The sequence below is a fragment of the Hyla sarda genome, chromosome 4 (assembly GCF_029499605.1).
Source record: "Hyla sarda isolate aHylSar1 chromosome 4, aHylSar1.hap1, whole genome shotgun sequence".
NCBI classification, from domain to species: Eukaryota; Metazoa; Chordata; class Amphibia; order Anura; family Hylidae; genus Hyla; species Hyla sarda.
In genome coordinates, this window is record NC_079192.1 from 89,952,356 (window position 1) to 89,958,242 (window position 5,887).

The window sequence follows — 5,887 nt, forward strand, 5'->3', positions numbered from 1 at the left end:
TCCTTTGCAACCGTATGACCCCTAGCAAGTTCCCTGCATGAGTCCCATTCATCAGAAAAAGGCGTGTGCATGGAACTTGCTGGGTGTTCTACGTTTGCCTCATAAACTGCACCAGCCAGCACCAGTTGCCTCTCTCTGCACCACATTATGCAGATCGTGCAGGAGAGCAGCTTTGGTCATCCATGTTTTGCTAACTCTATTTTCACACACAGAAATAAATAAATGAGTCGAACAAGTCAAAGAACAGTTTAAAAAAAGGGGAACTTTATTTATTATTTATTAAAATGTTTGTGTAGGGGATTTTTTGTAACCTCCCATCACTCACAAAGAGCGTACAGTAACTAATACTCAGGACAGGAAAAACCTCCAGAGGGGAGGAAACCTGTAGGGAATCCATGGCTACTGTATGGCCCTTCCTCTGGGCATACTAAAGGAGGTTACCTCTAGAATTTGGGCAAATGTTTCTGTGTATGTGCATGATTCCTAGGCCTGTGCCTTCATCCAACGTCTTGCTGTAGGTCCCGAAATGCTACTCCATGTCCTGGAAATAGTGCATCTAAGATAGGGGACAAAAAAGATAGATTATTTACATGTTTATCATAAAAATACACATGGAACTGCAATAAAGACCTTTTGGACAAAACAATGTAACACTTACCAGTCACAGTCATGTGCATGACTTTGCATTCCCGTGTCCCTACACAGTGTCCAGCACCGGCCCCTCACTGATGAACAGGACCAGTGTTATTTCTGGGGCTATGCCTTCATCCAACGTCTTGCTGTAGGTCCGGAAATGCTACTCCATGTCCTGGAGATAGTGCATCTAAGATAAGAAAAAAAAGATAGATTATTTACATGTTTATCATAGAAATACACATGGAACTGCACTAAAGATCTTTTGGACACAACAATGTAACACTTACCAGTCACAGTCATGTGTATGACTTTGCATTCCCGCGTCCCTACACAGTGTCCAGCACCGGCCCCTCACTGATGGAAAATGAACAGGAGCAGTGTTATTTCTGCTCAGTGCTGCTCTTTGGTGGACAATGGTTATGACATCACATGTGTGACACGCTGTTACCTCCTGGGAGTTCTATTTCAGTAGTGCTGCTCTCTGATTGGCTGAAAATCAAAAAAGCTTTCTAATATATTCTGTATGACTGTTATCTAAGGTTTTTGACAAATTTTATTAAAATGGCGCCACTCCCTGTGGGTGCGTTATATTTGTTTCTCCTAACCAGACATTCAGTATATGTAATATCATTTGGTGGCCCCAACAGCCTGGGCCCATAGGTTTCTTACATAGATCAATGCTACTCCGGTAGGCTCAATGAGCAGCGCTGGCCGCCGGGACGTCTGACGAGTGACGTCCCTGACGTTGCGGTCTGGAACGAAGGATGTCACTAGTCATACGTCCCAGCAGCCATTGATTTAAAGTGGTCATGGCTCCTGCTGCCAGTTCAAGATCAGACACCATGGCCCTAGATTGACATACTGCAACACCGATCCCCTGTGGCTGCCCACCTGTTGCAAAACTACAACTCTCAGCCTTCGGCTGTCAGGGCATGCTGGGAGCAGGGGCGGATCCAGAGTCGAGTCTCGGGAGGGGCGCTATTAGAGTATTTTGTGTTGGCGGACAGAAGATTACGGAACTTACAATATTATTAAATGTATCATACAGTCCTAACCTTGTTTAAGACTCTTAGGCCGTGCTCATATGTCAGAAAAATAATCATATATACCAATTGCCACAGAATGGGAAAGTGCTAAGGCTCTATAGTGAGGAGAATACGCAGTGATATCAGTGACTACAGGTGACGTCTTATCATTGTGTATTCTCCTCACTATAGAGAAGACGTCACCTGTAATCACTGATATCATTGTGTATTCTCCTCACTATAGAGATCAGTGATTACAGGTGACGTCTTCTCTATAGTGAGGAGAATAAACAATGATATCAGTGATTACAGGTGACGTCTTCTCTATAGTCTTTCCTTATCTAATTCAGATGGTACATACCGCCAGGATTTGTTCCAGCTAAATCTTCTCTCTGCAGAACTTGATGCCCAGACGTCTCCTCACTATGCCAATGCATTCTGATCCTCTATATGAAAACAATAATTATTATAATACTGCCAAACACTGTATTCTTTGAATATAATACTGTCACACACCCTCCTAATATAATTCTGACATACTGTACCCCCTGAATATACAACACACTGTACCCTCTGAATATAATACCACCATACACTGTACCCTCTGAATATAATACTACCACACACTGTGCCCTCTAAATTTAATACTACCAAACACTGCACCCTCTGAATATAATACTATCACACGCTGCACCCTCTAAATATAATACTATCACACACTGTACCCACTGAATATAATACTAACACACACTGTGCCCTCTAAATCTAATACTACCACACAGTGCATTCTCTGAATATAACTTGCTGTGCTGTAACTACCCTCTGAGTAAAATACCGTAATGTATTGTGGCCCCTAAAAAACGTACCACCCCTGAAATTCCTCACAATATACACTATACTTCTGAAAGGCAAAACACTCTGTGCCTTCACATATAGTAATAATGCCCCATCTTGTGCCCCTACATATAATATGACCTGTCCTGTTCCCCCACATAATAATGCCCTCTGTGCTGTGCCCCTCACATAGAATGCTCCTGTCATGTGCCCCACACATTTAATGCCCCCTGTGCTGTGCCCTTCACATATAATGCCCCCATTCTTTGCCCCTCACATATAATGCATCCATCATGCGCCCCTCATATATAAAGCCCCCATCATGCGTCCCGCACATATAATGCCCTTATCATGCGCCCCTCACATATAATGCCCCCTGTGCTGTGCCCTTCACATATAAAGCCCCATGTCCTGTCCACTCAGGGGGCATTATATGTGAGGAGCACAGCACAGGGGGCAATATATGTGAGGGGAACAGCACAGGGGGCAATATATGTGAGGGGAACAGCACAGGGGGCAATATATGTGAGGGGCACAGCACAGGGGGCATTATAAGTGTGGGGTACATAACAGGGGGCATTATATCATATAATGTCCCCCTGTGCTGTGCCCCACACATATAATGCCCCCTGTGCTGTGCCCCACACATATAATTTATATGTGTGGCACAGCACAAGGGGCATTATATGTGAGGGGCACAGCACAGGGGGCATTATATGTGAGGGGCACAGCACAGGGGGCATTATATGTGAGGGGCACAGCACAGGGGGGCATTATATCATATAATGCCCCCCTGTGCTGTGCCCCACACATATAATGCACCCTGTGCTGTGTGCCCCACACATATAATTTATATGTGTGGCACAGCCCAGGGGGCATTAGGTGAGGGGCACAGCACAGGGGGCATTATATGATATAATGCCCCCCTGTCCTGTGCCCCTCACATATAATGCCCCCTGTGCTGTGCCCCTCACATATAATGTCCCCTGTGTTGTGCCCCTCACATAATGCCCCCTGTGCTGTGCCACACATATAAATTATATGTGAAGGGCACAGGACAGGGGGCATTATGTGAGGGGCACAGCACAGGGGGCATTATATGTGAAGGGCACAGGACAGGGGGCCCCCTGTCATGTGCTCTTCACATATAATGCCCCCTGTGCTTTGCCCTGCAGACCAGGGACATGCACAGACATTTTGGAGGGCAGGGGCTCAAGTAAAAAAGAGGGCACTTTTCATAATTTAAAAAACGTCTGCCAGACTTAATGGGCAGATGTGCTGCGGCCCAGGGACACAGTGGCCTCCCGCCAGGCTTTCTCGACATTCTTAGCCCCCATAAAAGTTGGTGTTTTTGTAAAATCGAGTCAAGAACAGTTTCTATGAAGGTCTGCCATGTGTATATACACTTTGGCTGTGCTGTCAGTCTTATTTACAGAAAAGATATGACAGCTGCCCTATAATATACTGTATTATAGAGGAGATTTATCAAACCTGTGCAGAGAAAGAGCGGTGCAGTCGCCCATAGCAACCAATCAGATCGTTTTGCGGAAGGATTTTCCTCTGCAAAGGTTTTAATAAATCTCCCCCTATATGCCCCCACCTGAGCTCTATATGACAGAACCCAGCACCCATCACCAATCACCCATTACCCATCCCCAATCACCCAGCACCAATCACCCAGCACCCATCACCCATCCCCAATCACCTAGCACCAATCACCCAGCACCCATCACCAATCACCCAGCACCAATCACCCAGCACCAATCACCCAGCACCCATCACCCATCCCCAATCACCTAGCACCAATCACCCAGCACCCATCACCAATCACCCAGCACCAATCACCCAGCACCAATCACCCATCACCCATCCCCAATCACCCAGCACTCATCACCCATCCCCAATCACCCAGCACCAATCACCCAGCACCAATCACCCAGCACCCATCACCCAGCACCCATCACCAATCACCCACCTTACGCAGGAATCTCCACACAGCTCTGGTTCTTACACTGAAGAGATGGACACCACACTAATATATGCTTACAGTCTACAATATACTAAAGTTGGCAAAAAAAATAATTATAAATATACAAAGATGGCGAGGCATAGCACAGCATACAGGATGGAGGCAGGGAAGCTCCGCCTCCATTGCGCACAAGACTGACTTCGCATACTAGCAATGTGGGGCAATACCTAGAAAATGGAAAGACCAATTTTTGTATACTGCACTGTAACCTAGTGTATTGGGTTTAGTGCGAGTAAACAGCCTGTCAGTTTCCCTTTAATTATATACCGTACCTCCCCTTAATTCCCTATATACTGTGCCACCATTCATCTATTAATTCCCTATATACTGTGCCACCATTAATGAACTATATACTGTGCCACCATTCATCTATTAATTCCCTATATAATGTGCCACCATTCATCTATTAATTCCCTATATACTGTGCCACCATTAATGAACTATATACTGTGCCACCATTCATCTATAAATTCCCTATATACTGTGCCCCTATTAATGAACTATATACTGTGCCACTATTAATGAACTATATACTGTGCCACCATTCATCTATTAATTCCCTATATACTGTGCCACCATTAATGAACTATATACTGTGCCACCATTCATCTATTAATTCCCTATATACTGTGCCACCATTCATCTATTAATTCCCTATATACTATGTCACCATTAATGAACTATATACTGTGCCACCATTCATCTGTTAATTCCCTAAATACTGTGCCACTATTAATGAACTATATACTGTGCCACCATTCATCTATTAATTCCCTATATACTGTGCCACTATTAATGAACTATATACTGTGCCACTATTAATGAACTATATACTGTGCCACCATTCATCTATTAATTCCCTATATACTGTGCCACCATTCATCTATTAATTCCCTATATACTTTGCCACTATTAATGAACTATATACTGTGCCACTATTAATGAACTATATACTGTGCCACCATTCATCTATTAATTCCCTATATACTGTGCCACCATTCATCTATTAATTCCCTATATACTGTGCCACCATTAATGAACTATATACTGTGCCACCATTCATCTATTAATTCCCTATATACTGTGCCAACATTAATGAACTATATACTGTGCCACTAATATTTAACTATACTGTGCCACCACTAAGGGTGCATTCACACGTGCGTATTTTCTGCTGCAGATCTGCTGCAGATTTGCTTTAGCAGATTTCTCTTCCCATTGTCAATGAGAAGCAAAATCTGCAGCAAAAATAGGCACACGTGAACGCACCCTAAGGATCTACACACAGTGCCAGCATACATAAAAATATAATGTTCCAATATAATGAAATATATGCTGTGCTCCCATAAATTCCCTATATACT

At 43.9% G+C, this 5,887-nt stretch overlaps 1 long non-coding RNA gene across 1 annotated transcript; it reads right to left on the reverse strand.

The window, feature by feature from the left end:
* Window positions 1-252: 252 nt before the first annotated feature.
* Window positions 253-991, reverse strand: LOC130368200 (uncharacterized). The gene is made up of 3 exons (XR_008892351.1): window positions 924-991; window positions 659-823; window positions 253-556 (listed from the first exon to the last, which is right to left on the reverse strand). It is a non-coding gene; the product is annotated as an uncharacterized LOC130368200 (long non-coding RNA).
* Between the last annotated feature and the right edge of the window lie 4,896 nt (window positions 992-5,887).